This window comes from Lepidochelys kempii, chromosome 28 (genome assembly GCF_965140285.1).
Source record: "Lepidochelys kempii isolate rLepKem1 chromosome 28, rLepKem1.hap1, whole genome shotgun sequence".
NCBI lineage: Eukaryota > Metazoa > Chordata > Testudines > Cheloniidae > Lepidochelys > Lepidochelys kempii.
In genome coordinates, this window is record NC_136407.1 from 1018728 (window position 1) to 1034223 (window position 15496).

A 15496-nucleotide genomic window follows, 5' to 3' on the forward strand; every position below is an offset into this window, starting at 1 on the left:
ACGTATTATAAAGCCCCCAGGTTCCCCCCAGGCATTGCAAAGACCCCCAAGTCCCCCCCAGGTATTGCAAAGCCCCCACGCATTGTAACGCCCCCCAAGTTCCCCCCAGCATTGCACCCCAAAACCCCCTCCCCCGGGAGCTACCTAGGGCCCCCCGCCTTGCCCCTTTAAGGCCCCGCCCAGCTCCCAGGGAGGGGCCAGGCGCCTTTCCCGTCTCGCGACATTCCCGCCCCCCCCCACCCCGGCTTCCCTTTGCCGCCCAGCCCGGCGGGCGCCGCCGGCCGCTGCTGCTTCTCCCCCCCGCCCCGCTCCTCCTCCTCCGTCCGCGCCCCGGTGCAAATCTGGGGGAGCCCCCCTCCTATCTTTGCAACACCCCCCTCCCGCCCTTCCCAGGATTGCACGGGGCCCGGCCGGGATGCAACAGCCCTAGAAGCAAAAAAAAAAAAAAAAAGGGGGGGGGGTCAGGTTTGCAACTCAATTTCCTGCCCCCCCCCTTACACCCCAGTCTCAGCCAGGCCCTAGGGATGGTGCGGAGGGGCCACTGGAAGGACAGGTAAGTGGTTGGGGGAGGGGCAATGCCTGGAGAGGATCCCCCCCCTTTGCTGGGTAATGCATGGGAGGAGTGGGGTCCCCCTTTGTTGAGCAGTGCATGGTGGGGGGAGGAGGAGACCCCTTGCTGAGGAATGCATGGGATGGGGGGCAATGCATAGGGGAGAAGGGACCCTCCTTGCTGAGGAATGCATGGGATGGGGGGGCAATGAATAGGGGAGAGGGGACCCCCGTTACTGAGCAATGCATGGGATGGGGGGCAATGCATAGGGGAGAGGGGATCCTCTTGCTGAGCAATGCATGGGATGGGGGGCAATGCATAGGGGAGAGGGGACCCCCCTTGCTGAGCAATGCATGGGATGGGGGGCAATGCATAGGGGAGAGGGGACCCCCCCTTGCTGAGCAATACTCTGTGAGGGGTGTCTAGGGAAAGGAGGGCACAGGAAGGCAGGTAACGGGGGTCAGAGAGGTTTGAGGGATTGGATGGAGTTGAGGGGAATGGGGGGTCAGAGGTTTGGGGGACTGGATGGATTTGGGGGGGACTGGGAGGTATTTGAATGGGAAGGGGGCAGATGGAGGCATGCTAAGGAGGAGGGCTGTGTGTTTGAAGGCCGAGGGGAGAGAGTTGGGCTGGATCATGGGTTGGTCACATGGTGTTCCGGAGTCACATCGGGAGCGAGAAAGTTGGCAGTGGGTGTGGGAAGAAGTTCAGCTTGTTAAGGGCAGTAACTTTGGGGAGTCCTCCACCCGGATCTGCGAGGGGTGGGTGGATGCTGGGCTGTACAGGTGCCATGGATCCGGAAAGGATCCAGGTTACAAAGGTGCCTCTCCTGTGATTCTGGGTATCCCAGATTCTGGGAACCGTGTGGACGCTTTTTGGAGGGGGAGTGGGGGGCGTGATGTTGCGCCTGTGGAGAGGAGGGTTTTGGGAACACACAGCTGTGGTCACCGATTATTTTTAGAAGTGTGAAGTGAGTTGGGTTTTTTTTTTCTCTTTGCCCTCTGGATTCACAAAGACGGAAGTGCGTCCTCTGAAGACATTGCCCCGGTTGCTTATACCTACGTGGTGGGGAGATAAATTGAGTTCACGCGACTCTCTGATGGTATAAAACAGTCGTTTTCAATCTTTTTTTTTTTTCAAATGGAGATGTGGCCCCCTTTGGGCATTTTTTGTATTGTCTGTGGGCCCCCATGGGTCCTCGGACCCCATGTGTAGAGAAAGGTAGAACAGATCCAAATGGAAGCTAGGCGAATTCAGGTTAGAAACCGGACACGTAATTTTAATAGGGAGGGTAATTAACCATGCGGACACGGAGGGCCGCTTGGAGTCTTTTCATCAAGATGAGGTAGTCCCCCTTTCTCCAAAAAGATCTGCCTTCACTCAAGCAGAAGTGGCTAATTGCCCCCTCCTGGCCTTAAAACTCTGTGAAACGTCACGCCAGCTGCTGGTTAAAAAGTGGGGGCGACTTACGACTTCTCATCAGCTTAAATTTACAAAAGCGCTTTAGCAATTAAAAAAAAAAAACAACAGGGTTTGTTTTCTTTTTTTTTTGAATGCCTGACTTGAGACGCCGCCGTCCAGGGACGTGATTTTTTTCAGAAAATACTTTGTGCCCGGCCTCTGAAAATTGGATTGCTTGGCAAGTGTCTGAGAAAACCGATGCACCCAGAATCCGTCGTCGCTGCTGGCATTTTAGGCCATCGTCGCAGGCAGCGCGGAAGAATGAGGATGCCACAGGTGGGAAATCTTATACCCGCCGGGCTTGGATTTTACAGGTCAAAGGGGCTTATTTCCGCTCTGTTGACGTCCCCTTTAAAAACCCAGAGCGTGCTACTTTGTGCGTGTTGTTCCAACCTTTGTGTCTCAGGGCAGGGTTTGCTTGAGGTGCCTAAAACGTGGTGGGTGTTATCACAGATAATTACTTATTGATGACAGTTTCATTAGCTTCTGCTGCACTTTGCATACTCGCCTTCTGGATTAACTTCATCAAGCTTCGACTGCCAACGCACGCGGCTGTGGTCCCGTTTAAGAACATGCCTCCCCCTTCTTCCAGACGCTTCTGATCACACGCCAGGCTGCGTAGCTGCCGGACACTGATCTCTTATTTACATGCCCAGCGTCGGCGTGCGTGGTGGGGATGGGTGTTGAAACGAGCACGTGCCGTAAGCATGCTTTTGGCCTTCGCTGAGTTTGGGGATGCTGTTTTCATTTGTGCTGTGCACCTAAGTATGGGGTGAGGCATGCCAGTTACGCCCGTTTTACAGATGCAGGAACTGAGGCTTGTAGAGATTGTGTCACTCAAGGAATCTGTGACAGCCAGGAATTTAAGCATTGACTCTTAACCCTAAGAATGGATCCTGGTCTTTTGGAAATTGTGCCTTAGTTCTGAATGCCAGCTAGTGCAGAGGTGAGAGGAGGAGAAAAAATGCATTACTTAATCGCTTTCTGTCTAGGAATTCTCTGTGTCACTTTCCAGTTTCTCAGGAAGCTCTCCGGGGTGGGCTTTGTCATTTTTGTTCCGCCCTCAGAGATGTGAATTTCTCTTTGTCAGGGTGGAAAGGAAAGGATCTTTGCTTACCAGAACACGCTCTCAGGTTCGATGCTTGGTTTGTTTCTAAGTCAGTCGGTGAGTTAATATAACTTTGAAACCGGTTCTCTCTGTTTCTCTTTTCAAAGTGGTTTCGTGTTGACTTTGATTTGTGGCTTTAAGCAAGGGGTTGGGCGCCGGTGGTTATCCGCGCGCTCTGCTGTTTTCCCTGTATCTTATCGCCTCTCCTTTTCGTCAGGCATTCTTGTCTGGTTTACTCTGAGCATGTCTGATCCTCCTCTCGTGACTGGCGGTTGAGGCTGTAACAGCTGTTCAGATAACTCCTGCTTTGCCAGAAAACTTCTAGGATGGTACGAACAGTCTGTGGTTGTTTGAGCAAGAGTTCAGATTTGCTGTGGGAAGCCTAATGATCCTCAAACTTGTGAAGTGACCACCCTTCTTTCCAGCGTGTCTGTATTTTATCAAATCAGATTAGTACAGAATAGGATTTAGAATGAAACTCCTTGATAGTTTTATTTTTATTTCACAAATCCGTAATGAGACACAGGACTTAGCATGGTTGTCTTCGGAGCGGTTTGCGACATGTCCCGTTAATGTTTCAGGTGGAAATTTTCCAAGACCCTCTGCATTCATAGATCCAAAGGTACAGGTGTGCTCATCTTGTCTGACCTCCTTCTATAACACAAGGGCAGAGAACCACGCTGAATTAATTCCTGGCAGGTGTGTAGGAAAAACATCCCATTTTGATTGAAAAAGCGTCTGTGAGGAAGATTAGTCTCTCTGTTTTCAAAAAAAATTGTATCTTTTTTTTTCCTCAGTTCGAATCTGTCTAGCTTTGGTTCCGGCCACTGGTCTTGTTAGGGCTTCTCCAATCTAGCAGGGAAAGGTGTAAGCCACACACCTGTGGTCGGGCCTACCTGACTGTATCGCTCTGGCCTAGCTATCCTGGTACAAAATCTGTGTGAACAGACAGTCCAGAAAAAGGAAGTCTCGTTAACACCGAGCTACGTGTAGGGAGGAAACCAAGGCACTACAGTGCTGACGTTATTTGCCCACGGTCAGATGGGGAGTCGGGGGGTGGGCGGAGCCGGGAATTCGAACCCAGATCTCTTGAATCCCAGTGCTTTGCGCCCTCCATGACCATCATTTGCCGTTACAAGCCTGGTGGGATGCTCGCTCGCTGTGGGCGTGATCGGCAACTGGTTCACGGGAGCAGGGCTCCGGATGGCTTGCGCTTGTAAGCATAAGAGCATTTTGCTAAACAGGCGGCCCGAGGGATTTGTTTAGGGGTAAAAGAATCATCAAGAAGACGTAAACAGGGATTGGATTTTGCAGAAGTCAGACAATACGCTTTCGCTGGGCTCCCTTGCAGAAGTTAAGTGCTAACTTGTGACTCTCCTAAAGAGGGGAGAGGATTTTTTCTGGCTGCCTTTCAAAATGTGTGGGTGCCCCCACGCTCCTGCACATGCCTGCCCGCCCTGTGTACCAAACCAAAACTCCTTCCGGGGAGCACAGTCTTCCGATCAGCTGTTGTCTTTTTGGAGACCCCTCCTTGCCTGGTGAGACGGGGCTTTTCATAACGGTTCTCAGCCCGTCTGCTTTCGGTGGCATGAATTCTGCTCCGTGCCAGCACCCCGACCTCTCTGCTTGGGTTTTGCAAAACTCTGATTTCCCCTGCTTTGCTGGGAAAGCTGGTGGATTTCTTCCCTCCTCCAAATATCTCCAAAACAGCTAGATGCTTCATTTTCAGACGGCCCTTTCTGCCAAGACTCTGAGCAGCCATTTATAATTAACAGTGTTGACACTTAGAGTCGTAATTAAGCTTTGGAGTTGTTCTTGAGGCTCTTGTCTGAGACCGTTTGGCTGCGGAGAAAGGATTAAAGGCAGGAGGAGATCCCAAAACTTCCTAAATCTCTGATGGGTGACGGTCCCTGTGTGTACTCAGTTTTTGTTGTCTCTGCTGGAGTAAAAGTCGCTTTAAGCCGTGTTGTTACAGTGAGACGGTGGGCCGGCCCATGGTCCGTGGTCTGAATCCCGTTCCCTCTCTCTAGCGTGTTACCATTGTGCTGGGTCGCCCCAGTCCTGGACCCGCATCCCATATAGTACAAATGCAGCATAAAAAGACAGGCCCTGCACCATGGAGCTCCCAATCAAAGGGGTGTACAAGGAAGCAGCGGGACACCATGGTGGGCCAGGGTCTCCGCGCACATGGTCAAGTTTTTTGTTGACTTCTGGAGGAGGTGGATTTGCGGATACGTTTGTCTTTCAGGGTTGCTCCGCAGAATCATAGGACTGGAAGGGACCTTGAGAGGTCATCTAGACCCATCCCCTGCCCTCAGGGCAGGACTAGGGGGATTTAAACTAGCAGGATAACAGAGGTGCTTTTTGGTGTGTCTGCTTTCTCCGAGAAGAAGGCTGCCTCTAACCCAGACAGGCTTACATGATGTGTGTGGGGGGGTTCCTGTTCTTGTTGCAAAGCATCTGTCTTCTTGGTTTGAAGGTTGGCTCCTACTTTCTGGATGGGATTTAGAGTGGCCCAAAACTATTTTGTGACTTTTTTGGTGGGGTGGGGGGTTATTTCTCCGCCCTCCCTCGGAGCAGCAATTGCAAAACAGGGTGTTTAATTGGAGTAAGATGCAGACAGGCCGGGAGCAAAGCTGAAAAACAGCAAATGTTTGAAAGGTATGCCCCTCGCGGCCGTGGAGACAGGCGAGGGGTGGGAATGTGTGCAGTGAGCTGAAAAGCTCTGTCTGGGGTAGATGCAGTGTCTGGAAGACACGGAGCTTTTGAAAGTAAATTCCAAGCAGAATTCAGGTTTTTGTATTTCTTTTACGAGGGGCAAGAGCTTAGACAGCAGGGCCGGCCTTCCGCTGATTTCAGGTGTTGCAAGAGAGAGATTTTTTTTTTAAGGCCGGAAGGGGCAGTTGTGACTGTCAGAAGGTGAGATTTTCAAAAGCTGAAGGGGACAGTTTTCACAAGAACCTGAGTCTGACCTCTTGTGGAACACAGGCAAGGGAATTTAACCTAAGGATTCCTGCATCGAGCCCGTAACCTCTGATCGGGCTACAGGGCGCGTTTTAGAAAGCGATCTAGAAAAACCCTTTTCGAGCATACGTGCAGGAGAATCTGCCCCATCCCTTGGCAAGCCATCTCTGTGGTTAATTTGCCTCCCTGTTTAAAACCCAAGGTGCCATTTTTATTTACTGTGATTAAGTTCTGGCATGTAAAAACAGAGAAATAGTTTCACATCCTTAAATTAAAAAAAATAAACACACTAAAGATTACAAAGTGCTCAGGTATGGGCCTACGGAGAGAAACGTGGGGCCCTGGTACATCATGTTTGCTGGGGTCCTGCTCTCCCCCCTATTGCGCCAGTTACAGATGTTTTGGGGGACCAGGAACTTGGGGCCCTGGTGCGATTGTCCCCCTTCTTGTCCGCTCTGCTCAAACACTATGGAAACAGGAGCCAGATATCTACTTTAGGTTGATCTTGGTTTAGTGCAGAAATTCCTGGGTGACGTGCGCTGGGTGAAGTGGCTTGAAACATCTGTGGGACGTCTCCTCTTCAAACCGTGCTCGACGCCCTAAAAATCAGGCCTCTTTTACGGTGTTTCGCCTTAGCTGTCCAAAATCCGCCGGTCGTTTCCCGGCAGGAGGTCTTTCCCGTCGGTTATCTAGACAGCAAAAGTCGAAAACACCCCGGCGCTGGTGGGTGGACGCTTCACACAAAAGCCATTGCTCTGCGTCTGACCTCTCAGGCCTTGTCTGCAAAGCAAACCTTTCCCTTCCCTTACCCTGACGAGCTCACAAATAAGCAAGTCAGAGGAAGGGTGGGGAGCGCAGCGACCTCCCAGTGTTGTGGGACAGATTGATGGCTGACCTGGGGACAGAACCCAGGCGTCCTGCCTTAGCTGCTATCCCCAGGCCGCTTCTTGAAACGCTGGATTTGGGACAGAGGAAATTTGGGTTTCAAGTCCCAGCTCTGACGCAGTCTTCCTGCGTGACTGTGTGGCGTGTCCTCGGTTTGTGCCTCGGTTTCCCTCCCCCCCAACCCACTATCTAGCCATTCTTCCTTTCTCTGGCCAGTCTGTTTAAAATGGAAAGCTCTGTGGGGCAGGGAGCGTCCGGGAGAGAGGACGTAAGCGTGTGTCTGGGTACGTACAGCTCACGGCACAACGTGTCCCCAAACTCCGTTAGGGACCCAATCAACTGACAAGGTGGTGGGGCTGACCAACTCATCTGCTTTCGTTCCTCTCCCTGCTTCTGCCAGGGGCCTCAGCCCGGTGCTCTCCTCCCGGAGGAAACCAACTCCCCTGTTTTCAGCAGGGGAAGTCAGCATGCAGGGAAGCCGGCTTTTCCTGCAGGGCCACGCCTGGTTTCGCTCTTGTGTCATCCCTGCATGCGCAAGGGAAAACCCGCTGTGCTCCAGGCTTTTCCATACGCATTGTGAGGCTGGAAAGGGAGGACTGGATGCACTGAGGGGGTGTCTAGATTCATAGGGGTGTTGTTTTTTTTTTATTTAAGGCCAGAAGCAGTCATTGTAATCATCTGCCCTGATGCTTTTCCTGGGGCTCCCGGTGGCCCTGGTGGGTTTGGCAAACACAAGGCTTTGCCACTAATCCTGGGCTTGGTGCACGAATTGAAGGGGCATGCGATTCACACCAGAGGTCCCTTGGCTTCCCATCTAGAAATAACTTCAGCACAAAGTGTGTGTGTGTTGGGGGGGGAACTGAGTCCGTCCTTGCTGGGCGCTCCCAACAGTTGCATCAGAAAGTAACTGTTTGCTCTAGGTGAAGTGAGCTGTAGCTCACGAAAGCTCATGCTCAAATAAATTGGTGAGTCTCTAAGGTGCCACAAGTCCTCCTTTTCGTTTTGCGAATACAGACTAACACGGCTGTTACTCTGAAACCTGTCTAGGTGGAAAGGACTTTGTCTGCCTATGCGCTCACTGGGCAATGAACCCGCAACTCCCAGACGTTTGTTGTTGCAGCCTGTTCCCAGCAGGCGATCATAAAAGCAATGCCCACTGGCAGATCGGTCTCGCCCCCCCCCACCCCCCCCCCGGTAAATTAAAACGTTTGCAATGGAGAAACATTTTCGGGGGAGTTTAAACAAACATTCAGGAGGAACAGCTTTTTATTTAGGATTTAAGCGTGCGTCCCCCTACACAGTAGGCCCGACCCAGGGTTTTCACGTGGGAGTCTGTTTATCGCAGGGCCATATGCCGCCACCCGTTTCCAGTGTCTGCCTTGTAAATCGGCGAGCAGCGTCCTATGGTGGATGTCTGGGATTCTTGAGATTTTTAAGGTTGGAAGGGACCATGTAATCTGACCTCCTGTAAACTATCGGAACATAAGACCTGCCATGCTGCGTCAGACCATGGTCTGTCTTGCCCAGGACCCTCTGTCTGACAGTGGCCCGTACCAGAGCTGCTGTGATCCTCCCTTGTCCTCCGCTCCTGGCTTCTGGGAGTCAGAGGTCTGGGGTGGCATTGCTGACCAGTTAGGTTCACGAAGGATAGGTAGCCAATCGAGTTCCCTTTTGAACCCAGTTATTCTTTTGGCCCTCACAACATCCCCTGGCGAGGAGTTCCACAGGGTGTTATGTGACAAAGCACTTCCCCTTGTTTGTATTAAACCTGCCACCTCCTAATTCCCTCCAGATGACCTCTTGTTTTTGCGTCAAGTGAAAGAATAAAATAATATTTCTCTGTTCGCTTTTTTCACATCTTTTTTATGATTTTATAGATCTCTCTCATGTCCCCCTTAACTGGGGCTGTTCATCTTGGTAAGGAGACCATCTTTTTAGTCTCTCCTTGTACGGAAGCCATTTGTCTCCCAGGGGATCCTTGGGGGACCCTGCTTTGTGTCTCTCTCCATTGTAAAAACTGACCGCTCTGTTTCTACCCTTTGTTTCCTATCTTTCAACCAGTTAGTGATCTGTGAGAGATGTCTACATTGCACCAAAAAAACCACCCCAAGCCCACAGAAGTGAATCTCAGACCTTGGGTTAGCTGATGGAAGACTTCCAAAATGATGTATCTAAGGTTGTTAATAACACGGAGAGGAAATTTTTATTTTTTATAATTTCGATGGACAATATCCATGTTTATTTATAAGCTTTTTTTCCAGTTTTTGTTCTTTTTAAAATTTGACAGATGTGCAAAAAGATGAGTTTTTGAGCATTTTTGACTATCTGTGTTGATTTTAAATTTGCACACTCATGGGAAATTACGGGACTTGTCAGACAATTGTCCGTGACAGGAGACACTGATATTCAGAAAATTACAGCTTTATAACTGTTCGAACGCAAATCATCAGCATCCCATGTCAAACATCCTTAAATCAAACTGCCAGGCTCTGAAGTGCCTTTTTATGATTCTGCCTAGCTGGAAATTTCAGTAACGATGGATGGGAATTTTTTTTCCCCTTTGGTTTTGTGTGACAGCAGTGAAATTGACATTTTCTGACAAAAATGTGATTCTTCCAAACCGAAGTACATAAATGTCACCTTTTATACCAGTCGAACAGCTTCCACACTGGGCTTATCTGGAATAATGACTCATCAAAAAAACACACCTCTAACAGACTGGTACAAATCCACTTTGTAGGCCAGGCGTTGGTTGAAAAATTGCAGTTTGCACACGCTCAGGAGAGACAGCTTAGTGTTTAGCAGCTAAATTCTAGGGGAGTGTGTGTGACTTGGAAAACAAGGGGCGCTGAAGTTTTGGGTACACCGATTGCTGGACTTAATAATTGTACTAACACGGCGCATCGTTGAATTGGTAAGTCATTAAAAAGCCCGTTGATGTCTTGCTGGTTTCCAGGAGCTTTATTGCTTAATGGAGCTCGGTTGGAAGGGAAGGAATTCAGGTCTGCGCCGTAACTCGAAAGCTGTCCGCAGGATGCTTACAATGGGGGGTGAAAGACCTTTGCAGGGTGTTGTGGGTAACTTGTGCATTGCCGTCTGGAGGCTAGAACCACAATTTGCATTAAAATAATTAGAAGATGGCTCTAAATCTATATTTAGCTGTGCGATCCACGTGAGGCTGCTGGTGGTGTGTTTTCTCTCTTTCCTCCCCGTGCTTCGCCGCGAACAGCTGAAAACTTATTTTTAGTTCTGCTAGATGTCCTCGTTCACCATACAGGCTAATGATTTTCTCTTCCCCTCGGTGGGCTGCTGAAAAGCCCTTGGAGTCCTCTTCGGCCGGGCAATGCAGATCTGTGTTAAAGGGACTTGGAAGCAAAGAGGAGATTTTACAATCTAATCCCTGGTGTGACTTCTGACTTCTCAACTTGGCCGGTGCTACCTCTGAGACTGTCTTCGCATGGTGATGGTGGTGGGCAAAGCATTCTTAACTTACGTTAGCTAAAATCCAGGAAAGGCCAAGGCAGTGTGTGGTTTTTACGCTCGGACTTTACTTCATGTTAGCTACCACCAGTTAAGAATGCACCTTTTCCCCTGCCCTCTACTGAAGATAAGACCTAAAGGAGACCTGGTCAAGGTAAGACAAAGCCCCAAATATTGGGCCTGTCCCTATAAAATCGGGACATCCGGTCACCCAAGGACATAGGCCGAAGTGGAATCTCAATTCAAAATGAGTTTGGCGTTTCTCTAGCTTGCTATTTATGGGCTGTTGATCCAAACGCAGGAGGCTGCAGCTAGATAAATTCAGGCTGTAGATTTTTGACACGGCGGGGATTTGACCACTGAAACAGCTCACCCAAGGACAGGGTGGGTTCTCTGTCACTGGGAGTCTTTACAGCCAGATAGGCTGTATGTGCTAGCTCGGCCGTCCGATATGGGCTGGATGCAGGGATTGCTGGGTGCAGTTCTCTGGCCCGTGGTATGTGGAAGTCTGACTGGCTGGGTGTAATGGTTCCCTGTAACTCCGACAGGGCGGACTGGATACTCTGCAAGGCGCTTGTGTGTCTGGGACAGGACAGCCAGCCTGTGCAAAGCCTGAACGACACGCCCTGCCAGGAGCGAGGTGACTCATGGCTTTTGTCCACTCAGCCCTCGGCACGCCCAGCCGCGGGGCAGTTGCAGGCTGTTTGCCTGTCAGCTCTCCCCAGATGCAATTCCAGCTGGCTTCCTGCCTTGGGACCTTCTTAACGCCGTGCGGCGAGGCCAGCGTCTGCTGTCTCGCTGGTGGGAGCATCTTCTCTTACATTGGGCTCCTGCTGATGGATGTTCCTCTCCACGCCGTCCTAATTGCGGGTGGGGGTGTCAGTAGGGGGCACTCTCCTCTTGTGTTCAGGTCTCCAGTAATGCCCGGGGCAGAGTGCTCTGCCAACCCCACTGGGGCCGGGTGAATTGGGGGATGATGCCAGTCTGCGACGCTTCCGGCAGTCCGGTTCCTGCAGCCAGCTCGGGGCCCCCTTTGCTGGGGTCACGGCTCAGCCGTTCGAAGTGGCCAAATCTCTCCGCAGCCCGAGCGAAGGTGCCCTGCTTGGGGAGGCTGGGGGCAGACCACGCGGGCCCGGCTCCCTTCGAGCGCTGAGCGGAAAGCCTTCAATCGTAAGCAGGTGCGGCCAGCTGGAGCCTGGCACAGCCCGTGACTCATCTCCCGGACCCTATAAATCATCCTCGTCCTTGAGTGACCGTCCAAAAGGGCTAATGCGATCTTGGGCTGTGTGAACAGGGGAATCTCATAGGAGCTCAGCGGTTATTTCACCTCTGTGCTGGGCGCTGGTGCGACCGCGGAGCCTACAATCGAAGCAGGGTGTTGATCAGTCGGAGAGGGGTCAGAGAACAGCCAATGATGGAAGGATTAGAAAACCTGCTTCATAGTGAGAGACTCCCAAGCTCGATCTGTTTATTGGTGAAAGGGGGGTGTCCGATCCCAGTCCGGAAGAACCTACGTATGGAACCAATATTTAACAGGCACTTCAGCCTAGCAGACACAGGCAGGACCCGACCCGAGGGCCGGGATTTTGAAACCAGACAAATTCAGACACTAATAAGGCGTAAGTGTCTAACAGCGGCGGTAATTAACCACTGAAACAATTGACCGGGAGTCGAGGTTCTTTCTCCATAGGGGACGCTGTACATTTACTTGGTCCTGTCGCAGGGCAGGGGGCTGGCCCGGGTGACCCCTCGAGGTCCCTTCCAGCCCGAAATTTCTGTGATTGTGCTGAGACCGTTGACTCTCTCTTTTCTTTATTGGGTCGAGCTTTTTGGGAGGTGTCCCAGTGGAGGAGCATTTGGAAGGAGGGATCACAAGGTAGCTCCGTGCATGTTCACAGGGTGCGTGGGAAGCAGTAGAAAGATGCCCGTTTGGAAATGTAATGGGTGGGTGATGGGGTAACCGAAGCCAAAAACCCAACCTGACCCAAATAATGCACAACAACAAAGCAGGGAGTCGACCTGAGAACTGGGGAAGTTGTTCCACGTAACAGAACAGGGCCTTTGTGAGTCCCTGCCATTGGATGTTGTTCAAAAGGAGGGTACTGACCATAGCTGCCGGGTTTGTACCAGTGGTAACCGGGACCGCCCCTGATTTTGACACATTTGCTTTTAAGACTGCGTCATTAGCTGGTTGGAATGGGAAAATGACAGTAATTTTAGGATCCATTGATCCAGTGAGGGGGTACCCCGGGTTGATGGATGTTTCTCTCTTGTGCTGGGTGTTGCAGTGAGGACCCTCCAAGGATTTATCACCCCGCCCCTCCAGTTTACAGGTGGGGAAACTGATCAAGGAGAGCGAGAGATGAAGAAGAATACAGGAAAATCTGAAGCTGTTCTATAAATCAGTGGAGAGGGCTCGTTTTGAATCCAGTCTCCAAAAGGCCAGGAGAAGAATTGGAACAGGGCGTTCAGAGGCGAGAGATGAAAACGCTCAGGAAAGCACAAAAAGTTTGGGGTCTTCTTGCTCCGGGAAGGGGGCGTCGTCTATAAGTTGATAAACGGGCGAGAGACGGTAGAACTGGAGTTTGTTTCCCATGCCTCGTAGCACAAGAATTCGGGGGTAGTGGATGAAATTGAAAAGCTGGTAAACTCCGCACAGATCAAAGGAAATACTCTCCCTGTTGTCCTGTGGAACTAACCGCCACTGGATTTTGTTGAGTCTGAACATTTGGCAAGGGAGAATGCTAACCCCATTGAAAATCCCTTGGAAAATGCTACTCACTTCTCCATGGCAGAACTAGGAATCGAGCCCACATGGCCCAGTGCCAACCCTCACATCCAGCATCCTTGCCCCTCCAGCTGCTGTCCCCCTTTTCAGTGTCCCAGCCCTGCTGGCCAGCTTGTGGGGGAATAAAGACTTCTGTCTTTGAAGAGACATGTATGTTGCTGGCCCTTTAACCAGGACCCTTGAGGTCATGTCTGAAAAATGCAACGGGGCAGGGTGAGAGAGGGACAGCAGGGCGAGGGAGGGAAGGAGGCAGTGGAAGTAAAGCAGCCGGTCGTGCTCCAATGCTGAGCTGCAGTTCAATGCAAAGGGAACTCCCTGCTCCCGACCTGCTCTGAACAGATGCAAAACTGCCTGCTTCCATGCTTTTCCGGGGGCATCCGGTGCAAACCTCCAATGCAGACCGGTTCGAAACCCTGCTGAGATTGGCTTCAGCTTGCCTTGGTGAATGAAACCTGCTTACATGAATCTCCCAGAAGGAACTGACTGACTCAAGCGACACCGTTTTCGTAAGCCTTAAATTCAGGATTTGCAGTGGTTTAGCCCTAGATCCACTTAAAACACGGCATTGTTCCCCTGCTGGCTGTTCACTGTTCACCCGCTGGTGCAAGGATTGAGCGCAAAGCCACGCACTCGAAAGTTAGGAAAGGCCAGAATTAACACGGCTTGTGCAACCCAAATTCGGTGTCCTGGTACGTGTGCCCGATGCTCTGGCCGTTAATTCTGTGCTCACGCTCGTTCTCTGCACGCTGGTGCATGCCCCGTGCGGGGTTGAATCCTTGGAGATTTTAGCTGCTAAACATGAAGAACTCTCTACCGTGCAAAGGTTTTTAGCTTGTCCCACTTGGAGTGGATTTTTACAGGGATGAAAAGGGACGTCCTGAGACAAAGGCCACCCTCCCTGCTAAATTCCAGGTTGCTGCCCATCCCTTAGGCATCTGGGCTCGTGACTTATTGGCTGCAGTATCCCACAAGGTGCGAGGCACTTTCTGAACGCCCCAGGACCGTCCCTACGCAGAGCAGATGATGGCGGAGTGAGAGGCCGGCAGATTGACGAGTTGCGGGAAAGCTACCGACCGCCCCACACGGTTTTGGTGCAGGGGGATCTCATAAGAGGACTGAAACAGAGGATCTAAGGGTCTTGGAGGTGGCGGGGGGGCAGGTGTCAAGGCGTTAGGGACATACGGGGGGGGGGTGGATGGATGGTGAAATGCTAGATCGTTGTGCCAGCCCGCCGCTTTGGCTGCGGCCTCTCTGTCTTCGCATCCCTCCGCTGGCTCTCCCTTCTCCGGTGTATCAGACATTAGCTGCTTGGCTTGGTTTTCAGGGCCGTCCATGCCAGGGCAGATTTGATTTAAATCACTCGTCCGGAAACTCCATTTAAGCGTGGATTTCTACATAAAAGTGCATTCTTGTTGGTTATTATAACCTTAATACATATTCTTCACAACTCAGAGAGAGATGTAGGTTTCATTTTTAGAAAATACACACACTACATTTTTAAACAGTGATTTATTGTGAAAACTTTTCGGATGAGTTTTACAGCTATATCGGAAAATGAATGAAGGTTTGGTTATTTCATTTACCAAAGGTAATTGAAGCAGATATTTCTGAAGTCAGTGGGAGGTGAACTATCTCCAATTCAACGGGTTAATCATTAATATAGGGAGGATTTTCTTGCCAGGCTGTAATAGGAGGAGAACATCACCAGACAGACATTTAAACTGTTTTATTTAACTACAACAACAACGTTAAGTATTCTGGATTTTTTCTTCAATGGCAAACATCTAATACTTTAACAAAACAAGCATCTGTCCCTCGCTTTTCACATTGATCTCCAGACGACCTCTCCTTGTCCAGATCTATTCCACCCCCAACAATCTTCTGTTCCTTGAACTTTTTGAAACTTTGCACTTTTAGAGAGAGGTCAGGGATTGACTCTGTGTACGCAAATTTGCAGAGGGACAATAGTGTTAAGGTCTGTTGTTATTTCTCACCTCTAGATATTTAAAAACATTTTTGCTGTTAACAAGCATGTTACCTCTGGAGACACAAATCCACAGTTGGACAACTTCAAAACTAGGCATCTCTGATGGTATCTTCTAGACTGAGCACTGAGTCCCAGTGGGTCGATAGAAAGATTAACCTAAATAATCTATACAGAAGCCTCTGGAACCCCATAAGATTGTGTCCCTAATCCATGAATTATTGGAACTCATTGACAAAACTTTTCTTAAACATGACATAGATATATTGTCTCGTA

General features: G+C 50.5%; 2 protein-coding genes across 5 annotated transcripts in view; one reads left to right on the plus strand and one right to left on the minus strand.

Annotated features, from left to right (window-relative positions):
- Positions 1 to 190, minus strand: part of INCA1 (inhibitor of CDK, cyclin A1 interacting protein 1) — a 28059-nt gene extending 27869 nt beyond the window's left edge. Inside the window, exon 1 of the mRNA XM_073326531.1 lies at positions 145 to 190. The gene's annotated coding sequence lies outside the window, so the exon portion shown is untranslated. The remainder of the gene's footprint in view (positions 1 to 144) is intronic.
- Positions 191 to 247: 57 nt separating this feature from the next.
- KIF1C (kinesin family member 1C) overlaps positions 248 to 15496 on the plus strand; it is a 34173-nt gene continuing 18924 nt past the window's right edge. For 2 of the 4 annotated variants that reach the window (XM_073326481.2, XM_078850990.1), the window contains exon 1: positions 248 to 553. The gene's annotated coding sequence lies outside the window, so the exon portion shown is untranslated. Of the gene's footprint in view, positions 554 to 1565; positions 1653 to 3154; positions 3177 to 15496 lie in introns of those variants that run through there. The other 2 variants (XM_078850988.1, XM_078850989.1) reach the window with 2 other exon arrangements.